Here is a 24745-nt window from a genome sequence, read left to right on the forward strand (position 1 = left end):
TAAGCCTTATGACAGTGCTCTTGATCAGCTCATGTCCATTTCAATAGGGCTATTGTAGACTGTCTATCTCCCACTCTACCACCTTTAATGTACTCAAAATCTGGTTGTTGCCAGATTTTGGGTACACCTTTGGACTCTGGTTACCAAAAGCTCTTACTTGCTTCCCACTAAACTTCACTGCATCTGGTAACTTTTTTAAATAGCAGCCTTCCCCAGCTTGTGCTCTCCAGATAAGTAAAAATCTGGGGCAAATAAGAGTTGTAGTTCAAAACATTTGGAAGGCACCAGGATGGGGCAGGCTTATCAAGGGTAAGGCACTAGTAGATATTTTTCACTCTGTCTCATTTATGATCCTTCAGCTGTTCAGCAAGAGGAACTATCCTCAAAAATATTACATGATGGTCTAATCTTCCTTAGTCAATGACATCATTACACTATATTTTAAGAAATAGAAATATGATGCAAATACCAAAGGCAGTTATATTTGTATATAAAAGCACACAATAGAGTTGCATGCTGCTGTTCCTGCAGTGCCAGACAATGTGATGGTCACATAAACTTTCACAAAAGTGATTCTGGTGGTGCATGTGTAAGAATTTTAAGATATTATCCAAGAAAAATCAGGCATTTTAGAGTCCCACTGATTTAGTGAGAAATATTTAAGCACACACATAATTCTTCCTTTGACATCAGCATGACTTGGAAGTATTTAACTTTAGTTGGATTGTGCTTTCTGTATTCAAACCTTGTACAAAATGTATAAAATATATGGTGATATCCAACATTAGTCATGTACAGAGTACATCCACTGTAATGGATCTACTCCAAGTATGACTAACATTACATGTCACTCATAGGATTAACCAAGACCTACAAACATATGCTTAAACATGTATATCACTGTCTATACTAGATGTTTCTACCACTTAATAGACTTGTGAAGAACTTACAGAAAGCAGAAGTCTAAATAAAGAACTGTTGAGGACCGGTGAACATTTTAAAATACAAATCTCTGATAGTCTAATCTTATCCACGCATGTACTTCTAAGTCTATCAGGCCCTATAGCTTATTTTACTACAACTCTTATTTCTAATAATGCAATAAACTGAAGACAACCAAAATCTACACTATATATTTCAAAATATTATAACTTTTTCCTAAATATATGTGTCTGCATGACAAAATTTGCACCTTGCAAAAAATGAAGATTAAATACAAAAATGATTTTTATTTCTTTAAAAGAAAATGAAACCATGCCTTATGCTTTCAAAACCAAAACTATTTATTTTGTTTCACTTACAATAACATTAAGCCACAATAGCCCAGCAAAGATGAGAGTAACTCATGCCACCTCTAAAGTAGTCTATGTAGAGAGCATAATATGCAGAGCAGACAATTTTATGTTCAGCAACAGCATGTTTTGTTTGTATTGGTTTTAAAACCAGCTGCTGTAAAATAGTACTGTGCCTTTATCAGAACATGCAATTATTCAGTCTGTTGGGGAAATGATGTTGCAAAAGCAAACAAACAAAAAGTGTGGGTGGGGAGAGGAAGGTACATATGAATACTGATAACTTGCATTGCCATCATACTTTTAAAAGTTACATGTCTGGTATTTTCCATGGTATTTTTCTAGGGCAATTTTTATTTGACCACCACATAGTTGTTGTTGTTATTATACTAACAGTTTTACCTCCAAACTCCAGATGAGTTTTAGCAATTAGAATCAACACAACAGCTCAGTTCAGTCAACATGCTTTGTCCGTTTCCATGCTAAGAAAAGTTGGATTTTGGTTTTGACAAGGAAGGAGATGTCCAACTTCTCCTGCCATTTGTGTTCTTCTTATTTCTGTCCTTGGTAATCTGCACATGAACAGAATATTAGACAAAACAGAACAGCTTCTGTGCTCCTAGCTATGCAAAGATCAAATGACAGCCTCCTGATAAGTATACCTACCATGGCCAGTCTTCTTGACACATGTTTTCTTGACAAATAAACTGCCTTCTTCAACAGCCCTGAAAAATATAAAGTTGTTTGACTCCTTATAATTAGAAAAGTATAGCACATTGTCATGGCATCATAAGATGCATGTACACTTAAAAAAAATCTGATCAATATTATTTCAAAAATAAAATGTATAATATGCTACTTTTGCAAGTAATTAAAAAACCTTGCATGTATACTTTTATTATAATCATAACTGAAATTGTGTACTGTGTATGCCTACCAAGATCCTGCTGTGATCTTCTGTTCTAGATCTTTTGCTCAATTGTTCAATATATGCACACAGAGAAAAATGCACTCTTGCTGCTGCTGCAAGCTATAAACTTATTCAACCTGTGATGTGCAGATAAGCATGAAAAGGAAGCTATTGTCAGGACTGGCAATGGGTTCTAGCTATGGTCTGGAGGTCAACAAACCCACCCCCTCATCAGTCAAAACCCTGACTTCACTTATTGGCTAAAAATCTGAAAGAGTGTGGATTTGAACAGCCAGCTATTAGCTCATTTAACAGAAGTTGCACGGGGTGGGTGGTGGCTCACATTTTGGTGTATATCTTTTGAACCAGACCACCTAGAAAAAAATTTTTTTAAATGAATGCTTAGAATCCGGACATTGGGGTGACTCACCCAGAGACCCGAAGAGTACCCCCCAAAAACAATCTCCAGATGAAAACCAGAGACCTGGCAACCCTAATTCTCCCTTCGGGATGCAGGTAGGAGGTTACATGGTTGAATGCTCCTCCATCACTCACCCACCACAAACAAACAAAACCTTGTCTTCAAGGAATGTGTGTGTGTGTGTGTGTGTGAGTGAGTGAGTGAGATTTGTTTGCCTTTCTCAAACCAGTTTCCAGCAGTCAGGCTCTGCTGCCTCAACTCCTTTGCAACCACCATTCTCTGTCAGCCACAATACCAACTAACTGAGCTCTTTTAACAGTTTGGGCTGTAGTACCTGTCTTGTCACAGTATTCCATTAGCAGAGTGCAAGGACTAGTCCCTGTTCACTAGGCCTTACAAGTCCTCAGAGCAATTTGTTTCCGCAAACAAAATATTATGCTACTTGGCTCTGGTCCCTCTGACTGGAGCTGCGGACATATTATTAGCTTAAAATGTAGTCACCCCTGTTTTCTGAATCCAGGTACACACAACGTTACCTACAATCACCCACAATCCACCGGTTTCTTCTGAAATACTGCATTTTGATGTGGTACAAACAAAACAGCTTCGCTCTGACTTTAAAACTGTCTTAGTGGTGAATCCCAGGTGTACACAGTGGAAACATTTCCTGGGGGTAGTCCTACATACCTGAAGTCAGCAGGGGAAGTGTAACCACTGAGGAGCATCCCATTTCCCTCACTCCTTCCCACCCACCCGCTACAATCGTACCCTTAGGGGTTATCCACATGGCAATTTAGTGTGTGTCTGGTGCTACTTGCATCTCCTTGTAATTCACATGGTTCCTATGGTGTTGCAGGCAAGCAGAAGCTATTATGCAGTTGTCCCCTTTGGTGTTAACCCAATCCAATTATAATGCGAAAAGGAAAGGAAAAACTGTCTCGGCTGCGCTGCGTTGCTTCTTGTAGGCGCTTTGCTTCAATTGTTTTAGTGAACAAGCTCTCTTATGCCCCACTGCCCACTCCCTCTCTCTCTGCCACCAGCAAAAGCTGCCGCAGCCACTGCCAACTTTGACTTTCACTCGCTTCCCTCACCATCTGCCTTTCACTCAGGCTTGGACAATGGAGAAGGGGGAGGTCTAGTCAGTTTCATTTTTTCTTGTCAATTTTACACTGAGGTGCTCTCCCAGCTTCAGCCTTGAACTGGAGGGAGTAAGCATGTACAAGTAGAGGGCTGGGCCATAAGGAAACAGCGACACTAATCCTTCCCAGTGGAAAGCCTACTTCTGTGAATGGAAAACAGAGGATTGGAAGCTACCAAGTGTGGATCTTGCAAAGCTATCACAACAGTAAAAGCGGTATCTTTAGTACGAAGGTATGCTCCCGTGTGGATAAGCCTTTATTTCCTGGTAAACGTGTTAGGATGGCCAGTCTTGTTCATTTTAAAAACTAGGAGTGGAGGGAAGAGATCCATACTCATCTCTGCCCATCATTCTCTGTAAACAAGGGGAGAGAATCTGTCTCCTCTCGCTCATTTGATAATTTAAAGTGACAACACCAGGAGAAACAAGAAGATGATTTCCTGTGCAGGGGGAGGGGAATTGGAGGGATGAAAGCTCCACCAATAGGAGCTGGAGTGGGTGGAGGACTGGAGAAACCAGGTACAGACAGCAGGCAGCTAGAAACACCAGGATTTGCAAAATCAAATTGAAATGCAGCTTGAAGAAACAGCCCTGCTGTATTTTAAGCCTGTAATATATCCCAACCCTGACACTCACTCTCCATGTAAGTTTTACCCACGCTTAGCAAATAATAGCCATAGGCAGAGACATAATTAAAAGGTGGCGAGGAGGTCACGTACATAGAGAGGTAGTGAGAAGGTGGGCCAGGCTGGACCTGTCAAGGGGTTCCTTGCCATTACTCCATCTGACAATTTGCTCAGATTAAGAAATTCAGCTTGGAGCAAGAACCAGATAGTCCCCCTTTTGGTTCATCAAATCTCATGGTCCTGGTTGCATTTCTAGGTTCAGCCATGGCTACCTTATGGGTGGTAGCCTAAGGCAGTATAGCTGACTCTAGACTGGTAATTTCCTCAGTTTGAGAGATCTCTTGGTGGTATAAGGAACAAGGCAGTTATTCTGTGCTGCCCAACTCCTTGGTGCAGCCTAAAAACAGGTTTACCATCTAAATGAGGACTAGGCCTAAACTAACTTTGTTTTCATGTCACATGATTCACAAGGAAGTGACATTGCCAACATCTTGTTTCCATGCCTTTTTACCACATATTGTGGGGCCTGCCTGCTTATGCTGATGATTCAGACTGGATTCCAGAAGGTAAGGTAAAGTTTGCATTTCCTAGGTTCATAGAATATTAAAATAGATGTGGGGGGTCTGGATTTGACAGCAAGTTTGTGTGTGCGCACGCATGTACATACATGTATGTTGAGAGCAGCAGGCTTAAGTTCCCTGAGCCTTGGAATCAGTGCTGGCTGCTTGGCCTTTCACCCCTGTCCTAGAAAGAGCTGTAGTTAATGGAACTTTTCTGAGTGGCCTCTTCCCCACCCTCTCTGAGTAATGGCTGTGACTTTCAGAATACTCAGAAGCACAGGAAACCGGTATGATGGGTGGGGAGTTTGGAGACAAATGCCAACACTTAACATTTTCCAAAAGCTTAAGACTGTTCCATGACAACACCCCAGAAAACAAAACCCTCTGCAAGAGAGAGAGAGAGAAGCAGTTACTCTGCAAGGGTCATTTAGCATAACTTAAATGACTTGGGAAATCTTAGCATATGCTAAGTCTAATGCTATCAGTCTTTAGCATAAGGTAAAAAGCAGAGCTTGGCAAAGTTACTTTTTTAAACTACAACTCCCATCAGCCCCAGCCAACATGGCCACTGGATTGGGCTGATGGGAATTGTAGTTCAAAAAAGTAACTTTTCCAAGCTCTGCTCTGGATAATAATTTACTTTTGTCTATATGAAGAAGGATTGAATTAGTGTCCAGTTGGCTAGACCTCAAGTGAATTCAGTCAAATATATTCAGCTAAGACTAGTAACGTTTAAAAATCACAGACATGACAAGATATAAGGAAGTGGCTTGAGACAATCAGTGGCAACTGCTAACCTTCTCAGAACTGTTGGACGGAGGCTGCTGATTCTTGTATCATCTCTCATGCAAACTTCAGTCACCTTGCCAGACCCCGCTTTGCCACGAAGCAGAAACAAGAAACAGAGTTCATTGGTCCAAGGTTGTGGAGGAATCTCCATCTGGAAGTATGCAGTTCCCCCTCTCTGTGGGCTTTTCAAAGGGGGTATAAAGCACACCTCTTCCATTTCACTTTTGGTGTGGCTGGTTAGTCTTACTTTTGGGCACTATTTCAGTGCTGTAGTATTGATCTGTTTCTATTCCTATATGCAAGCTGCCTTGAACCTTAGAATGGCAGCTAACAAATGCTTCAAAAAATTAAATGAATGAATAATGCAGATATTAATTAAGGCCTGACTTTGTATATATATGCAACTAATACATCCAAATATGATCAGGGACTACTCATGTCAGTTCAGGAAATGGTTCTTTAAACATGATGTTTCATGCTGAAATTGGGAGAGTAATGGTTTAATAGAGGTTCAAAAGAGTAATGGTTTAATGGGGAAAAAAGCTATTCTTCACTTCTATACAACATTTAGCTGTAATACCAGTTAGGGTTCAATCATATGCACACATATATGGGAGTAAGTCCCACTGAATAAGGTGGGTGTTTTGAATAAACGTGCATAGGATTGCACTGCACATGACACTTTATAACTGTTGCCTATATCTTGACTGTAAGGTCTTTGCATTTAAAAAATATGTGTACCTCTGATTGAACTTTTATTTGTGCTACTTTAGCACACTTGGATCTTCTGTAAAAAGTCAGTGTGATTACTTCATTAAATAAAAGGAACGGGTGATTAGTTGGCCATAATGCATAATAATATGTTAATAGGAAATGAATTGAGAAACCTCAAAAGTCTTTATTGCCTCTATTTTTAACTTAACCTGCTTTATTAATTAATTAATTATATTTTGTAAGGTTTTAATTGGCTATGTTAACTCCCTGTAGACAATTCAGCATGTGAAGCAGCAGCATTCCAACTTCTTGTTCTCCTTTATTGCCCTATTAGGTCAAGGTAAGCTTTGGTCAAAAACAGCTACGTGGTATGAGTCAACAGGGTGGACCGAACATGTACACTTGCTATTTTCTACATTCCTGTCAGAGAAAATAATAATCTGAGCAATTTCAAGTCCATGTTTAGAGAGACTCATGCCCATAACAAACAGGGTTGGAGTTGTACAGCTGCAAGGACATGTGTGGTGTTCTTCCATTGCCAAAACCAGAGCTGAATCTACACTGAGCATGCCGCAGCTAGTCAAGTGGCATCTTAGATAGCTTTCTAGTAGGCAGGTTAGCCCGGAAGGAAACATATGTGATGCCCCTGTAAATATAATACTGTAAATATGGTAAGTACAGGTTTATTAGAGTATATGTTGTAAGTAGACTGAGTGAGAGGGGGGAGTACCTGGGTTGGAATGTTGAGTTGAATTGAATTGAAACTTTATTTTTACCCCGACCTTTTTCCAAACTGGAACTCAGGGCAGCTTACAGATAGAACTACATGTAGTTAAAAAAGAATGTTGAAGAATGTTGTATGATGATTGGCTGAGCGTCTGGGTGTCTGAAGGTATAAATGTGAGGATGACAGTTGTGGGGGGAGGGAGAGCTGAGGGACAGCGTTGTTGATTGGTTCTGGGTTTTGGAGAAGGTGGATTGGATTTATGCAGAGCTTGGAAAAGTTATTTTTTTGAACTACAACTCCTGTCAGCCCAATCCAGTGGCCATGCTGGCTGGGGCTGATGGGAGTTGTAGTTCAAAAAAGTAACTTTTCCAAGCTCTGGATTTAGGAGTGTAGTGAGGTAGGTTATTTATGACTAAGAAATAAAGAGTAACCCATGAAACCACACACATGTTGACTGAACCTTTAAGTAATCTTGTTATTCCCTGTGCAAATAAATAAATAAATAAATAGTTCTTGGTTTACCAAAATACCTAATCCTTGGCTGGGTTTCACAGACCAGAAGGGTGGGCAGGGCATATACCAAGGTTGGGAAACAGTATCAGTGGTGGCAGCGGTGAAGTTAGTGTAACATCATCAGGTATCCCAAACAACCCAGGGCTGTAATCTTTATAGGCACAAAGGTACGGGGGGTTGTGGCCTGTAAGTGCACCCGGACACAACGTAGCAATAGGCCAGGAGGAGACCAAGGCACAGTCTCAAGGCAATATTGTTTACAGGGAGTGTCTGGTGGTGCTGCCTAGCAGTGGGTTCTTGAGAGATCTGTGCTAGGGCCGGTGAGAGAACTGTTAAGAGACAAGGACCCTGAGGTGGGACCGTGACAGGGTGGTGACCACAGGGGGGGGGTCCTGACAACATATCTATGGCACATCATAGATAACTCATGTCCCAACTAGTGTAACAGAGAAATCAATAAAAGCTACTCTAGAGTTGGCAACTATGACTCAGCAGGTAGTAACCAAACTTTCCTTTATTAGGCAGATTGTTCATCAATAGCGCAGAATGGTTGGCTGATGTGACACAATGAATAGGAAACAACTGAGATGCTATCTGTCTGCTGTGTATACTCCTCAGAACTGGGAAAAAGCGGCTAAGGAAACTGCAAATTTCTCAGGGTATAAGTGGGCAAAGCAGCACCTTACATTTTGGAAGAGACAAAAGCTGAAAGAGTGCTGTGGATTGGCTGAAGACATCCTGGTGTGAGTGGAGAGGGAAAGCCTCTTTGATCTCATCAGGAGCAGTAGATCTGCTGTGTTGTAAAAGAGGGCTAGCTATTTGCCTCCACTTATGTTCTGTCAGTATGTTTGTAAATAAGCATTACAAAAGTACCACAAGTCTTCAGGGTTCTCATCCAAAGGAAACCAACCCCCAAAAGGCACTACCTCAGAAACATCTTGCTATTGCCTCGGAAACTTCCCTCTCAGGAAGTGGAGAGCATGCTACAGTGTTTTAAAGTTACACTTCATGTAGCGATAAGAGTATTCCAGTGGGTAAAGTAGGTAAGTGCTGGGCCTTTAATGAAGTATTAACAATAAATGATGATGAAGGTGAGTTCAAATAATTGGGGATATGAAGTAGGACTAGCTGCACGTTTGAAGGGGCCTATCAATAAAATACCCTCTGGAGTGGGCCCTATTCCATCATGTCATGGTTGCTTTACCTGGTTATGGACAGCAGTGTTGTGAGTACCACCAGATGGCTAGGTCCAGCTCCTATTTGAATTTCTCACAATGCCCGGAACAATGCTATCTCAGAGGCATTGTGGGAAATTAAAATGGAAACTAAACTTAAAGGCATCACCAATAGGCCCCATGAGAGCTCTGAGGCCTCATCAACTGGCTGTGGGTGTTGTAACTGGACCTGCTAGAAAGGACTTTTTCTCCAGAACAGATTGTCCAAGGAACCTGGTTTTTTCTCTGTCTTTCATCTAGCCTTGCTAGATGAAACCTTTCATCATGGCTTGCTCAGCAGGGGGTTGGACTCAATAGCCTTATACGCCCCTTCCAACTCTACTATTCTATCATTCTAAACACAAACCACAGATTTATTATTTTGGTTATTTAACTGATACGTTAATCCCAAACTCTGTTTTCCTGACTAAATTACAGGGCCCAGAAGGTTATTAGTCTCTTGGGGGTGGCAAGTTGAGATGCAACAAGTTTCCATAATTTCCAGTGTCAACATGTTTCTTGGCTAAGGCTGCAATTCTACAGACACTTAAGTGGGAGTAAGTTCTAGTTAATTCAGTGGGGCTTACTTCTGAATAGACATGTATAGGATTAGGATTACAGTGTTATTGGCTTGAAGTCCATTACATTGGCTTGAAGTCCATTACATGCAGGATAAAACTGTCGGTTAGAGCACCTACCTCTGGAGGGGTTTTGCCCCAATGTTATGTATATCTAGGAATATAGTTTTTCTATAGCTTATCATTGATTAGAGTGGCTTACTGTCAATACCCCAGTCCAAAACAGAGTTACAATAGCTCACAATTCCTCTGATTTTTATTCTTTCTTGCATATTTATAAGCATAATAGGAATCACAAACCTTACTGTAATGTCATAGGCTCCAATAACCTAAGGGATGTTTTTACAGTGCTCAAGTTTTAAACACTGCCTTTTCTAAGCAATTACCTTCAGATAAGTGTTCCCATGTACTGCTCTGAACTGGCACAACACTCAACATGTCTGAAATGGAACTGAATGAAGATTATGCTTCTCTTACCTCCTCACATGAAACATTTTTATGCTTCACTTTTTGTCCTGACTTAAATATAGGAATATTTGCTTTCATCTATGAATGTACATAAGGTCAGATTCTGTTCTTTGTGGATTTGGTTTAGATGGGTTTTGATCCCACAAGCCATCATGTTAATTTATGCATGATTATTGTCTCCTGTACATACTCCTCTACCTTTATGTTAAAGAGGTGGGTCCCGCTGCCTCCATTTACATACCAAGTCAATCTTTATAGCCAGAAAAAGGCTAAGAGCATACAGTGGTTAGTGGCTTGTTTCCAAAGACTGGAGTACCACAAACTCTGGTTCCTTTTCAACCAGCCATTTCAAATATTCTCTACATTTAAACAAGACCATTTCTCAATGTATCTGAGCAACCAGCACTCCCATTATAGCTAGTAAGAAGTAAGCACTCTTCCATATACCTTCCAAACTGGTAGATATTCTTCACACTTATAAAGATGCAGAGACAGTCATTATTATATTTGGAACAAATTAAACAATAAACAGATGTTCTCAATCTCATTAATCACTAATTTCTTTTGTGTGTTTTTTGTGGACAACTTCCACAGGGGTAGCTGTGTTAGTCTATTGTCACAGAAGCAACAAAGTGTCTTATAACAACTTGAAGGCTAATGATTTTATTATGACGTATGAACTCTTGTGGACTGAAGTCCATTTCATCAGATACATACAGTGGTGCTGTCAGCTCAGGACTTTGGGACAGAAGTCCAGGGCCTCCCTCAGCGGAATGAACAGGAGGGCTCCTTTCAGACATATTTTTTTAAGTAAGTGAAGTAATACATAGTGTCATCTAAAAAGAGCCTCCCATAAAGCCACTTGAAGTAATATATATATATATTACTACAGTAATATTATGAAGTTACATAATTCTTGTACAAATTTATATGTAAGGATGTTTTATTATAGAAACTGTTTGATTTGAGAATAGTGAACTGAGGGTAAAAGATCAGCAGTGTGCTGAATGAGGCCTGGAAGATTCAGTGTGCAAGTGGTCTTCAGCTGACAGCTTATCAATAAACTGCTTTGCTGATACTATTATTAAAGAGATGGCTTGTGAGGTTTTCTGTTATGTCAGTTAACATTAGAAACCATTGTTTTTACAGAGGTCAATTAAATTTTGAAAATCAAACTGATAGGTCCTTCAGCAGACATTCCATTTGAAACTCATTGGTCCATAGTTTTTTTTTTTTAAAAAAAAAACACCACCAATGTTGGATTGTTAAAGTGTAACTTTTGATTAGTTAAAAGGATTCCTGCTGAAGAGAATAAAAAGGCAGACACAGCACTGTAATAGTTTGAACTTAGGACCTGAAGAGGAAGCAGCATTGAGAGCTGAAAAGTGTAGTGGTAATAGATAGTGGCTGTCTAAGGAAGTCATAGTAGCAGTAATCAGGATACCAGGGCTGAACTAATAAGAGGCTGAAGCAGAGAAGGTCTGAAGAGCTGAAGTCTATCAGTAGGTGGTAGGTGTCTAAAAGGAGGTAAGAGCTGTTCTCTTAGAAGGAAACAGCTAAATCTTTAAAGCAACAGTAACCTTTTGCAGCAAGCTTCAAGTATAATTTAACACCTAACCTGGAAATAATCCTTTGATGTGATAAATATGCTTTTATATATATTCGTTTTGTTTCTATAGCTGGCTACTGTGCTAATAATGAAGGATTATTTAGATATAGAACAAAATGGTGGCAGTGGAGATTAAAGGAATACACACTGGTGTGTATATACACACATGCAAATGCGCACATACATATACTTGCACACATGGGCGCACACATTCAAACACGTGTACTCATGCACATTCACACATATATGCATACACAAATAAACATAAATATGTCTACAAGCGCCCACACTTAACTACTCTGACATATGCATGAACACATATATGTATGTATATATGTATGTATATAGAGATGCCAGCAGATCCAGCGACATTGACTAAAAGGGAGAACTTTTGGATTTACTCTGGACACATTGGCACCACATGGCCTGAACCTGGAGGACAGTACCACCACTACTTAGCTTCTGCAAATGAAGCCCCTCTGAGCATTCCATCCTCAAAGCTCTATAACTGCCACCTTGGCAACAGCATTTGTATGTTAGCAGCTGATGAAGGCGGAAGCTGAAATGTTTTGTTAATACAATAAAAACCTCTGTTAATCACAATTATGTTCATATATATATATATTTATATGTACACACATTATGCATCCTCTGTACACATGTGCATGTGCACATGCAAATATATATGCATGAAAACATATATGGGCACACACACAGTCAAATGTGCACACACAAATACAAATGTTCCCATGCAACTGAATGTCTGCACAGGCATGCACACATAATATATACACACACACATGTGCTCATGCCGACACAGATATATCCAGACAGAACGGTGTATAGGGAGAAATATAATCAGTGAGGGCAGAGGGAATGAAATACAGAAGGTACAGATAGTTGACAATAAACTTAAATTGTATGTAAAATTGTTATGTGGTCATTTACAAAGAACAGCAGATAACACAAATATTCTCAGAGTAATTAGCCGCTTTAGTGAGATCAAAATCTTTTTTCTCAGTTCAGGTCATAGGTGATAGAACTGACCTTCTCTAAGTTGTAAGTCAGTGGTTTCAACTGGAGTTTCCCTCTGAAATAGTTTGTTCAAGAATTGTCACTTTAAGGTCAGTTATAGAGTACTCTGAGAGGTAGAAATGTGTTGTTACTGATTTCTGGATATTGGCCTTTCTGATGGGAGGTTTTTGTCGATTTATTCTTTTGTGACAAGACTGACTTGTTTGTCCTATGTAAAATGCTGAAGGACATTGCTGGCAGATGATAGCATATATCATTTTGGAAGATGAACAGGTGAATGAACTCTTGATGTTGTAGATATTATTAGGTCCTGCAGTTGTGTTGTCTGAGTAGATATCGAAATCAAAATCGAATAAATAAAAATAGATATGTCTCAGGGTTGGCACCTGCGTTAGTTGTAGCCTAGTCTCTATGTTTGTGCCTTTTTAATGTCATCTATCTGAAGCAGACTCTAGTCCAGCCTTTCCCAACCAGTGTGCCTCCAGATGTTGCTGGACTACAATCCTCATCTTTCCTGACCATTGGCAATGCTGGCTGAGGCTGATGGGCGTTGTGGTCCAACAACATCTGGAGGCACACTGGTTGGGAAAGGCTGATCTAGTCCATGAAAAATGTATGTTAGTGGGTGTAGTACCTTCTAGATGTTGCTGGGCTACAACTGCCATCATCCCTGACCATTGACCATGCTTTCTGGGGCTGATGGAAGCTGTAATTCAACATAACTGGAGGGTATCACCCTGGTTACTCATGGCTTAATTGTGATATCATGCTATAATATTGTTTGTCCTGTGCCTTTAAAATGTCATGCATCTGAGGTAGACCTTAGTCACAAGATTCTTGGTTATTCCTATGCTAACACTTACCCTCACAGAATCTAACTTGGGCTGAGTAATCCTAAATGGGGAAAACTTCCAGGAGATAGCTATGATGGCAATCATTGCCAAACAAATTCCTCTGAATCCTAAATCCAGCTGGCCATTGATGGGAGGGGACACTGACAGGAAAAGGAAAGCAGATGGAGCATAGATATGTCCAGGACATTAATAACAATTCCACCCATAACAGCCAATCTGGACAAAGTTCCCAGCATGCCCAGCTACACTGCCCACCATGTACACAGCCAATCAGGTACTGAAATACACATTCCGCAGCAGAGCGGGGTGTACTGGGAGGAAGGATGGGATGTAAATCAATCAATCAATCAATTAATTAACTAACTCTGCTATCTCCTCCATGAGAGAGACCAGGTCACAATGCACATTATTTATTTATTTTTTATTTATTATTTCAATTTATATACCGCCCTTAGCGAAAGGGCGGTGAACAAACAAAATAAAATACAATATATCATAATAAAAATACAAAAACATATACAAACAAACAACGAAAAGCACAGCAAAAACAAAATAAATACTACAAAAATTAAAATACAGATTAAAAGATTAAAAAAGTTAAGAAGATTAAAATGCCTGGGAGCATAAAAAGGTCTTTACCTGGCGCCGAAAAGATGGAAGTGTAGGCGCCAGGCGTACCTCTTCGGGGAGGCTGTTCCACAACTCAGGGGCCACCACAGAAAAGGCCCTCTATCTCGCAACCACCCTCCAGGCTTCCCGATGGGTTGGTACCCGGAGGAGGGCCTTAGATTCTGAACGAAGTGAACGGGTAGGTTCATAGCGAGAGAGGCGTTCCACAAGGTATTGAGATCCCACGCCGTGTAAGGCTTTATAGGTCAAAACCAGCACCTTGAATCTCGCCCGGAAGCAAATAGGAAGCCAGTGCAGACGCTCCAGGACAGGTGTTATATGCGAAGACCGACTGGTCCTCGTCAATAATCTGGCAGCTGCGTTCTGCACCAGCTGAAGCTTCCGAACTGTCTTCAAGGGCACCCCTACGTAGAGCGCATTACAGTAATCCAATCTTGAAGTTACCAGAGCGTGGACAACGGAGGCGAGGTCGTCCCTGTCCAGATAGGGGCGTAGTTGGGCTACCAGACGAAGATGGTAAAACGCATTCCGTGCCACCGAGGCCACTTGGGCCTCGAGAGACAAGGAAGAGTCGAGAAGAACCCCCAAACTACGTACCTGTTCTTTCAGGGGGAGTGTAACCCCATCCAGAACAGGGTAAGCATCCACCATCTGAGCAGGAAAGGCGTTCACCAACAATGTCTCGGTCTTGTCTGGATTGAGTCTCAGTTTATTAGCTCTCATCCAGTCCATTATCGCGGTCAGGCAACGGTTCAGCACATCAACAGACTCACCTGAGGAAGATGAAAAGGAGAAATAGAGCTGCGTGTCATCAGCGTACTGATGGCAACGCACTCCAAAACTCCTGATGACCGCACCCAGCGGCTGCATGTAGATGTTGAAAAGCATGGGGGACAAGACCGATCCCTGGGGGACTCCACAATGGAGAGTCCATGGTGTCGAGTGATGTTCCCCAAGCACTACCTTCTGGTGACGATCCGCGAAGTAGGAGCGGAACCACTGCCAAGCAGTGCCCCCGACACCCAACTCCGCGAGTCTCCCCAGAAGGATACCATGGTCGATGGTATCAAACGCCGCTGAGAGATCAAGGAGAATCAACAGAGTCACACTCCCCCTGTCCCTCTCCCGACAAAGGTCATCATACAGGGTGACCAAGGCTGTTTCGGTGCCAAAACCGGGCCTGAAACCGGATTGAAACGGATCTAGATAATCAGTTTCATCCAAGAGCGCCTGGAGTTGGCTGGCAACCACCCGCTCCAAAACCTTGCCCAAAAAAGGGACATTCGCCACCGGTCTATAGTTATTCAGATTATCTGGGTCCAAGGAGGGTTTCTTTAAAAGAGGTCTCACTACTGCCTCCTTGAGGCTACCAGGGACTACTCCCTCCCTCAAGGAGGCGTTAACCACTTCCTTGGCCCAACCGGTGGTCCCAGCCCTGCTAGCTTTCACTAGCCAAGATGGGCAAGGATCCAGAACAGACGTGGTTGCCCGAACCATTCCAAGCACCTTGTCCACTTCCTCGAGCTGCACCAACTGAAACTCATCCAATAAAGAAGGACAAGGCCGTGCTCCGGACACTTCAATGGATTCATCTGTCACAACATCAGAATCAAGGTCCCTGCGGATACATGCGATGTTATCTTGAAAGTGTCCAACAATTTCGTTGCAGCGGGTCTCAGATGTTTCCATAGTATCGTGGGGGCCAGAGTATAAGAGCCCTCGCACGACTTTAAAAAGCTCCGCTGGGCGGCATAAAGATGATCTGATAGAGGCAGCAAAATAGAGCTTCTTTGCTGTCCTTACCGCTTTTGTATACAACTTATTGGTGGCACTTACCAAAGCATAGTTGTATCCACTGGGAGTTTTCCTCCATCTGCACTCCAGCCTCCTCCTCTCTTGTTTCATCGCTCTCAGCTCCGGAGTATACCACGGAGCGGTATGAGCTCTACACCGGAGGGGGCGCACGGGAGCGATCATGTCAATAGCCCGGGTCATTTCCGTATTCCACAGTGCAACCAGGGCCTCGACAGGAGCACCGGTCCTATCAGCCGGAAAATCTCCCAGAGCCCTCTGAAAACCTACGGGATCCATCCGGCTCTGGGAGCAGATCAACTTAATAGATCCTCCACCTTTGCAGAGGGAAAGAGCCGCTGTGAGTCTAAATCTCAACAAGCGGTGATCTGTCCATGACAATGGGGTAGATGAAAAACACCCCACCACCAGATCACCATCTCCATGTCCAGTGGCGAAGATCAGATCAAGAGTATGTCCCGACACATGCGTTGGGCCAGTAGAAAATTGAGACAGCCCCATTGTTGTCATGGAGGCAATGAAGTCCTGAGCTGCACCAGATAAGACAGCCTCGGCATGGACGTTGAAATCCCCCAGTACCAAAAGTCTAGGGGATCTCAACAGCACCTCCGAGACTATCTCTGTCAGCTCAGCTAGGGAAGCTGTTGGGCAGCAAGGTGGACGGTACACCAACAGTATTCCTAGTCTGTCTCCCTGGCCCAATACAAGGTGGAGACATTCCAGACCAATGTCACAATGCACATTTCCCAACATTCTTAAATCTAACACATAACATCCAAGAATGTGGCTATCAAAGCAGACTTTCTCCAGCATTTTAGAAGGCTAGTAAATACTGCCAAGCAATATTGGTGTATATCCCTTTATTGATAATGATTGGTATTTCCTCCTTAACATCTTTCATATTTGCTTCTGACACTGTCATGGTTCTGTCATTTGTTTTTGATCCACCTTGATATATTATTGAAAGATCAAAGGCCTTGTTGGTTCAAGATCAGAGTTAAGGCTGTACCTTCTTGCTCAAGTGCCATAAAGCTGAGAAACAGGAAGCTAAGGCTGTTGCCTTAACAGATGTGGCCTGTGATCAGCAGTGCTATGTAATATCACAAATTGTGCTTGCTCACAACTTACTCGCCTTTCCTTGGTCTTTCAGGCCCAAATCCATGTGAAAAGGATGATGTGCCTGGACTGTCCTGTTCATATGTTACCTCATGAAGCTTCTGAACCTTACTGTATTGCTAGAGGAATCATCCTTGAGTTGACCTATGTCTGTCTGATGCTTATATGAGTAACTGGCACACAAAAAAGAAAGAAAAAAGGAGAATACTTGACAGGACTGGGAGAATGGAGAGGGGGGTACAGATGTTGTAGAGGGCGCTGGAGAAAGTATGGGGGAAATGCTTCCAGAAACCTCTGGCAAGTTCCATGCCTAATGATGCCCATAACCCCCCTTTGCCTATGATGGAGGGAGAGAAATCCTCCCTGGCACCTAGCCCAGACTTGGCTTTCAAACAGACAGACTCTAAGAAATCGGATGGACTCTTCTAGAAATATAAGGATGAGAATAACTTTTTAGAGCCAGAAATAACTTTCTCCAAGATCACATAGGCTGGAGAAGAGAATGCTTCAAAAATCCTTATCTCTTCACAGATGATGCTTCAAAGTAAAACAGCTCACTTATCATCTCAGTAAAAGGAAATTTAAAGAATATTGTCTCCCCCCCCTACCCCAGCTATTGTTGTAGGAACATCTCAGAACTTGCCTGTGTGGTGGGTACTTACATTTTGGAAGGTGCATTAATCAGGTTCAACTAACCCTATTCTGGAAGGTGCATTAATCAGGTTCAACTAACCCTATTCTAACCCATCTTTGATATTCTAGATGGTGGGATTTCATGAAGCAGAGAATAGAAATGGCCAGTGAAAGTGATTGCTCCATTCACAGACTAGAAAACTATAGCTTCACAGGCATAGGAAGAAGGTAATAGTCCATGTATTGAGAGAGTGCTCCTCCCTATGGCTTAGAGTGGAAGTGGAGCAATATATTTGGCACTGCAAAATATCACACCAATCCATTTTTCTAAATGTACCAGAGAGTTGAAGCTAACAAAATGTGTGTTGACTTTTAACCGTATTCGAACATTGATTTTCTCATGCCATCCCAAGTTGTGAATCTTACCTTCACAACATGGATAAGTCCCCCCCCCATAGTTCTGTATGGGGTCAACATTTGTGACCTGATGCTGCTATTCTCTCTCATTGACACCATCCCTTTCAGCTAACAGTCTTTTCTATGTTTCTGCAGTAATGATGCCTGAGAGGGAAGCAGTGAAAAATCTAGCACTGCTTTTTTGAAAATCAAAGGACACAGAGAATCGACCTCTTTTGTTTGCCTGGCAATACTCAGACATATATACCCATTTGTTCTATTGTGCCTGTTATAGCTGCACGGTCAGAGCCACTGTTCACAGAGAGCGAGCTGATTCTGTGGAAAAGGTATATGTGATCAGCCCCACCCATGCTGTTGCCAGCCTTTAAACCAAGGATGGGGAATCTTTGAATGTTGTTGGTCTACAGCCCCATCATCCCTGACAATTGACCATGTTGGCTGGCCTGGGGCTGATAGGAGATGTCCAACGTCTGATTTGGAGGCACTGTTTTACAGTGGTTCCGATCCTATCTCCAAGGTCGTTCTCAGAGAATAGCATTGGGTGACTGTCTTTCGGCCCCCTGGCAGCTGTGCTGTGGAGTGCCACAGGGTACCATCATGTCCTGCATGCTGTTTAACATCTATATGAAGCCCTTGGGAGTGGTCATCAGGAGATTTGAGGCAAGGTGTCAGCAGTATGCTGACGATACCCAGCTCTGTTTCTCCATAACATCTGAATCAGGAGAAGCTGTTCAAGCCCTGGACTGCTGCCTGGACTCGGTGGTGGGCTGGATGAGGGCCAATAAATTGAGTCTGAATCCTAGCAAGATGGAGGCACTGTGGGTTGTTGGTTCCCAAGTTCGGATAATTGGTCAGTTGCCTGCTTTGGATGGGGCCTTACTCCCTCTGAAAGAGCAGATTCATAGTCTGGGGGTGTTCCTGGATCTATCTTTGTCACTAGAGGCCCAGGTGACCTCAGTGGCTAGGAGTGCCTGTGATGATCCTGTATTAGTGTAAATAGGGTAAGTGCTGTTTGTTTAGAAGATACATGGTAAGTGGAGTGAAAGAGGAGGGGGAGTGAATGGGCAGTAGAATGCTGGATGATTGGCTGAGTGTTTAAAATGGCTGACAGTATAAAAAGGAAGGATGACAGGTAAATCTGGGTGGACGTTGGTGGACGTTGGTGGACTTGAGAGGGTTGTTTTGGTGGATGTGAGGATAGTGTGGAGTTTGGATTAATACTAAGACCAGTACCTCAGGAATAGATGTAACCATATGCTTAAGTGCCTTTTAAAGAAATCTTGTTATCTCTGTTATATTCAATAAATACTTTTGGTTTACCAAAGGCCTGATCCTTGGCTGGGGTTTCACAGACCAGAAGGGAGGGTAAGGTAAATACCAAGGCTGAAGGATAACAAATGGTGGCAGCGGGGAAGGGTAGAATAACACCACAAGCAGTCTGAGTAAATCAAAGGGATTGGGACAGCTTTAGCACTCAGTCACAGAGGTAACCAGATAGAGAGACTCAGGCAGAGTCTCTGGGACTACTGGTTATAGGATGTGACTGGTGGTGCTGCCTAGCAGGGGGATCTGTTGAGATCTGTGCTAGAATGGGGAGAGAAACCATAAGAAAGGACAGTCCAGACTGGTGGAGTCCCTGGTGGTGCCTAGAGACAGGCAGTAACCACGAGCAGGTAGGAACCTGACAGGGAGAGCCAGGGAAGGGCGTCACAGTGCCTTTTACCAGCTTCGGCTGGTAAGACAGCTGCAGCCATTTCTGGACTGGGATAGCCTGACCACTGGCCATGCACTAGTAACCTCCAGGCTGGATTACTATAATGCACTCTATGTGGGGCTGCCTTTGAGGTCGGTCCAGAAGTTGCAGCTGGTACAAAATGCTGCGGTGAGACTGCTCACTGGGGCAGTGTATCACCAACATGTCACCTGGCTGCTGAAAGAATTGCACTGGCTGCCCATTTGCTACCAGGCCAAGTTCAAGGTTCAAGGACCAGGATACCTGAAAAACCATCTTATCCCTTATATACCCAGTCGATCACTGCGCTGTGCAGGTGAGGGCCTCCTGCAGATACCATCTTATCAGGAGGTCCGTTCCACACAACATAGGAAACGGACTTTTAGTGTGGCAGCACCTACCCTGTGGAATCCCCTCCTCTTAAATATTAGGCAGGCGCCATCTCTGTTATCTTTTCGGCGCCTATTGAAGACTTTCCTCTTTCAACAAGCCTTTTAAGTTGAGACCTATCCCAGTCTGCATCTGTGTTGGAATTGCTTTTTAATATGTTAAACTTTCTTTTTTTAAATGTTTTGAATCTTAGAAGATTTTTCATACATTTTTTTAAGTAACGTTTTTGAAGATGTTTTGTTTTAATGTTTTGTAAAGTTTGTTTTTATGAGGTTTTAATGTTTTTAGTGCTTTTGTTTGCTGCCCTGGGGTCCTGTTGGGAGGAAGGGCAGGATATAAATCTAATAACAATAATAATAACATAAGCCTGCTGGGTCAGGCCAATGGCCCACCTAGTCCAGCATCCTGTTCTCACAGTAGCTAACCAGATCCCTATGGGAAGCCCAAAAGCAGGACCTGAGCACAAGAGCATTCTCCCCTCCTGCAATTTCCAGCAACTGGTATTCAGAAGCATACTGTCTCCGACTGGAAAGGCATAGCATCGCCATTATGGCTAGTACCCATTTCACAGACTTATCCTCAATGTATTTGTCTAATCCTCTTTTAAAGCCATGCAAGTTGTTGGCCATCAACGCCTCCCGAGGAAGCAAATTCCATAGTTAACTATGTGCTGCTTTCTTTTGTCTGTCCTGAATAATACCTAGAGGGGCACAGATTTTTCAGTGTTCTAAATGTTATTGCAACCCCAAGGGACATGTTGCCTCCCCCAATGCTACTATAACATATAAATAAATTGGAATATTTTGTGCGTTGTGTCTTTGGAATGTACCTTCTTGATGCAAACATATAAATATAGCCTTGCTTAGTTTTTAATGTAATCACATATATAGATAAAATTTAAAAACCCTTTAATTCTGCAGATGAAAATAAACATTGTTGTGTTAAAAAAAAATGTCATCACCAGTCATTGATGCTCTTTTAAAGCGAAAGCTACAAGCACCAGAAATTCACATTTGCTACAGATGGACGGTAACTAAATATGTTTAAGAACTAGACAAACTTATTCAATCTAAATAAAAGTTATGTTGCATTTTTTTATTTAACAGAATTTGTATATTGCTTAATTGTAAATAAAACCTCTAAGCTCCTTACAAAGAATTTAAAAAGCACATTAAAATTATAAATAAAAGTCAAAGGTAAAAACAAGCAAAATAAATCAGAAAATAAATAAAAACAGTTAACTACCTTAAAAGTACAGATTACAATACATGTCAACTTTACATGTCTGAGTAGGCTTGCCTAAACAGGAAAGCTTTTAGCAGGTGCTGAAAAGAGTACAGCAAAGGCATCTGCCTCATGTCAATGGACACGGAGTTCCGGAATGTAGGAGCTGCCACACTAAAAATTCAATTTGTAACAAGTATAACATTATGTGGCGTATGTAAAAGTGCCAATTCCATAGACTGAACCATTCAAGTGGGCATACATGGGATAAGACGATCCTTCGGGTAAACTGGTCCCAGCCTGCTAAAGGCTTTATATGCTGATATAATAATACCTTGAATTTGGGCTAGTAATAAACTGGCAACCAGTGTGGATCTCTGAGCAGGGAAGTTATATGCTGATAGGGTCTCACTCCTGCCAGCGACCGTATTGCTTCATTCTGTGCTAACTGCAGTTTCCGGGCCAACCACAAGAGAAACCCCACATGGGGCACATTGCAGTAATCCAACCTTTTTTAAATTAGTTTTTTAAAGCAGTAATCCAATCTTGAAGTCACCAATGCCTGAACTACTGTGGTCAAGTTTTCTCAATCTAGGAACAACTGCAGCTGTCACACCTGTCAAACCTTGATAAAAGACACTCCTAGCCATCAAGGCCACCTGGGCTTCCAGTGACAAAGCTGGATCCAGAAGCACCCCCAGAACGCATACCTGCTCCTTCAGGAGAGTGCAACCCAGTCCAGAGCAGGCAATTGACCAGTTTCTCAGACATGAGAACCAATCCCCTACAGTGCCTCCATCTTGAGGGGATTCAGGCCCATCTTATTTCTCTTCATCCATCCTACCACTGCATCCAGGCACAAGTCCAGGGCCCACGTGGCCTCTCCTGATTCAGATGTTATGGAAAAATGGAGCATACTGATGGCATCTTTTCCCACATCTGCTAATAACTGCTCCCTGTGGCTTCCTTTAACTATTAAATAGCATTGGGGATGAAATAGTGCCCTGCAGCATCCTATAATATAACTGCCAGGAGGCTGAAATGGACTCTCCTATTGCTGTTCTCTAGACTGGGTCCTGTAGATAGGACTGGAACAACTGTGCCCCCAATTCCCATCCCATGGAGCTGGGCTAGGACGATATCATGCAATATCAAGAAGCAGGAGCAAGGCTGCACTCCCCGTTTCCACTTCTAGTAAAGGCCATCCCTTAGGGTGACCAAGGCCAGCTTGGCCCCATGGCCAGGCCTCAACCCAGGTTGGAATGGGTTTAAATAACCTTTGTCATCCAAGAATGTCTGCACTGCAGGTGCCCCACCATTCCCATATCCTCCATCTTCCCTAGGAAGGAGATATTTGCAACTGGTCAGTAGTTAATCCAAGCCAAGGGATCCAGGGCTGGTGTCTTCAGGAGTGGCTGTACTATTGTCTCTTTCAAGGCAACAGGGACTACCCCTCACCCCATGAGGCATTAGCCACACTCTGGACATCATCTGAAGTTGAACTCCCCCAATAAAAAAGACATATTTGATTGGATAAAGATACAGGCCTGAAATAATGACTACATCTTGGTTAATTATGCTAGTGTAGCATCTGTATGAAGCAGTTGGCCCACCTCATTTATGCTAATATTATGGATTAATCATGGTAATATTGCATTTCTGAAGAAATTTATAAACGTCTATGTACAAACAGTAGGTAAGCAATAATTCTGCATCAGTATACTGTTAGCCCAGTGCAATAATGCACTATAGATGTTTGTTGAACAGGCTTTCTGCCATGCCTCCTTACCCTGGCTCTCACCTAGGAGATTGTGCCTACCCTTCTGGTACTACAGAATATCAAAATATAAGGGATATTGTCTTTGTTCTAACAACTGACATCCAGAAAAGTCCTTTTGGAAAAGTCATTTGATGGTCCTACTTCAAGTAGGACTTGGGACATAATTATTTAAATGTATCTGTGGGATGACAATCTGCCCATTCTTGCAGATTTCTCTTGTGTCTCTCTTAATGTCTATATCTATTCAGTCACTGTAGCTTAACTTTCAAAGAAAAACATGGTCTTTCATAATTGCAGGTAATAAAACAAAGCCGACTGCTTCCACCCAAACTAGGTAACGTACCTCATTTTAGTTCGGACTAGAACAAGTCTGTGCCAGCTTCAGGATTTGGGGAGCCCTCAACAAACATTCCAAGTGGTTTCTTCCGATCTGCAAGAGGTCAGGTGGGTCAACTCAGAATTCTTTCATGCAATCTTGGACTTTCTTCAATGAAAACGTGGAGGGCCAGTTCTAAAGGGGTTGCAAGTGCAACACTTTGCCCCTTTTTGAACCAGTCCTTGAACAAATTCTTGCCTTGCCTGCAGGCAGAGGATAACAACTACAGCTGTTTACAAGTAAGAAGAGAAAGTAACTATGGATAAACTGCTCAGTGGATTGTTCTGCTGTGACATGAAGAGAATCATCTGACAAATTGATAATGTGGACCTGAAGAAGGAAGGGCACGAAGGGTTTGCTCGGAATGGACTTCGTTCATGTGCAGACAGTAGTATTGACTGCCATATGTGGAATTACGAAGGATTCTTTTTTCTCCAGGGCTGATTGGCCACAGACCCTGGAGGTTTTCAGCCTTCCTTTAGGCATCTGGCAGGGATAATAAAGTTTGAATCAAAGCTATCGTCTCTGATGCATGTTTAATTGGCACAATATGGATCACAAGGTTATAAATTCCTCTCCAACCCTCAGCAGTGCAGGAGCTAGCATTCCCCTTGGCCTTATTTTTCCTCTCTGCTCTGCAGAACTTCTTTATTGTCTTATTTATTAATTTCAATAATATATATTCTGTTATTTGTTATTTAATTTTATTTGTTATTATAATGTTATTTGTTATTTAATTTAATTTTTGTAAATTGTATTGCTTTTATTGTATTTTTATACCTGTGTTTATTTTTCTTTGTAAGCCGCCTTGACAGCCTTTGGCTGAAAGGCGGGGTATAAATAATAATAATAATTAATAATAATATATTCTACCTCTCTGCAGAAACTACTCAAGACAAGGTAGCGTACCATTTATAAAACAAAACAACAAAATTTGCAAATGTAAAAAATAACGATTAAAATAACAGCTGTTTCAAAGACTATGAAGGAGCCACAGGCAACATATTTTAAAATGTGCTGGAATAAACACCAGTGCCCATCCACAGATGAGCAGTGACAGGAGCGGATGCGCTTACCAGGGGAGGCTGTTCCATAACCAGGTGCCAAGTCCCTCTCTCTTGTGCACACCACCACACCTTAGACAGCAAAAGGGCATAGAGGAGAGCCTCCAAAGTGGGGTGGGGTTT

At 42.2% G+C, this 24745-nt stretch overlaps 2 long non-coding RNA genes across 4 annotated transcripts; one reads left to right on the forward strand and one right to left on the reverse strand.

The window, feature by feature from the left end:
* Positions 1-1317: 1317 nt before the first annotated feature.
* LOC133378069 (uncharacterized) lies at positions 1318-3263 on the reverse strand. Of its 2 annotated transcripts, none has more exons than XR_009760837.1 (3): positions 3164-3263; positions 1959-2017; positions 1318-1864 (listed from the first exon to the last, which is right to left on the reverse strand). It is a non-coding gene; the product is annotated as an uncharacterized LOC133378069 (long non-coding RNA). The 2 variants fall into 2 exon arrangements; XR_009760836.1 differs by having other exon boundaries at positions 3160-3263.
* Positions 3264-4271: 1008 nt separating this feature from the next.
* LOC133378068 (uncharacterized) lies at positions 4272-24135 on the forward strand. Of its 2 annotated transcripts, XR_009760835.1 has the most exons (5): positions 4272-4404; positions 4859-4953; positions 6724-6790; positions 23480-23626; positions 23768-24135. It is a non-coding gene; the product is annotated as an uncharacterized LOC133378068 (long non-coding RNA). The 2 variants fall into 2 exon arrangements; XR_009760834.1 differs by having other exon boundaries at positions 4272-4953.
* Positions 24136-24745: the final 610 nt, after the last annotated feature.

This window comes from Rhineura floridana, chromosome 2 (assembly GCF_030035675.1).
Source record: "Rhineura floridana isolate rRhiFlo1 chromosome 2, rRhiFlo1.hap2, whole genome shotgun sequence".
NCBI classification, from domain to species: Eukaryota; Metazoa; Chordata; class Lepidosauria; order Squamata; family Rhineuridae; genus Rhineura; species Rhineura floridana.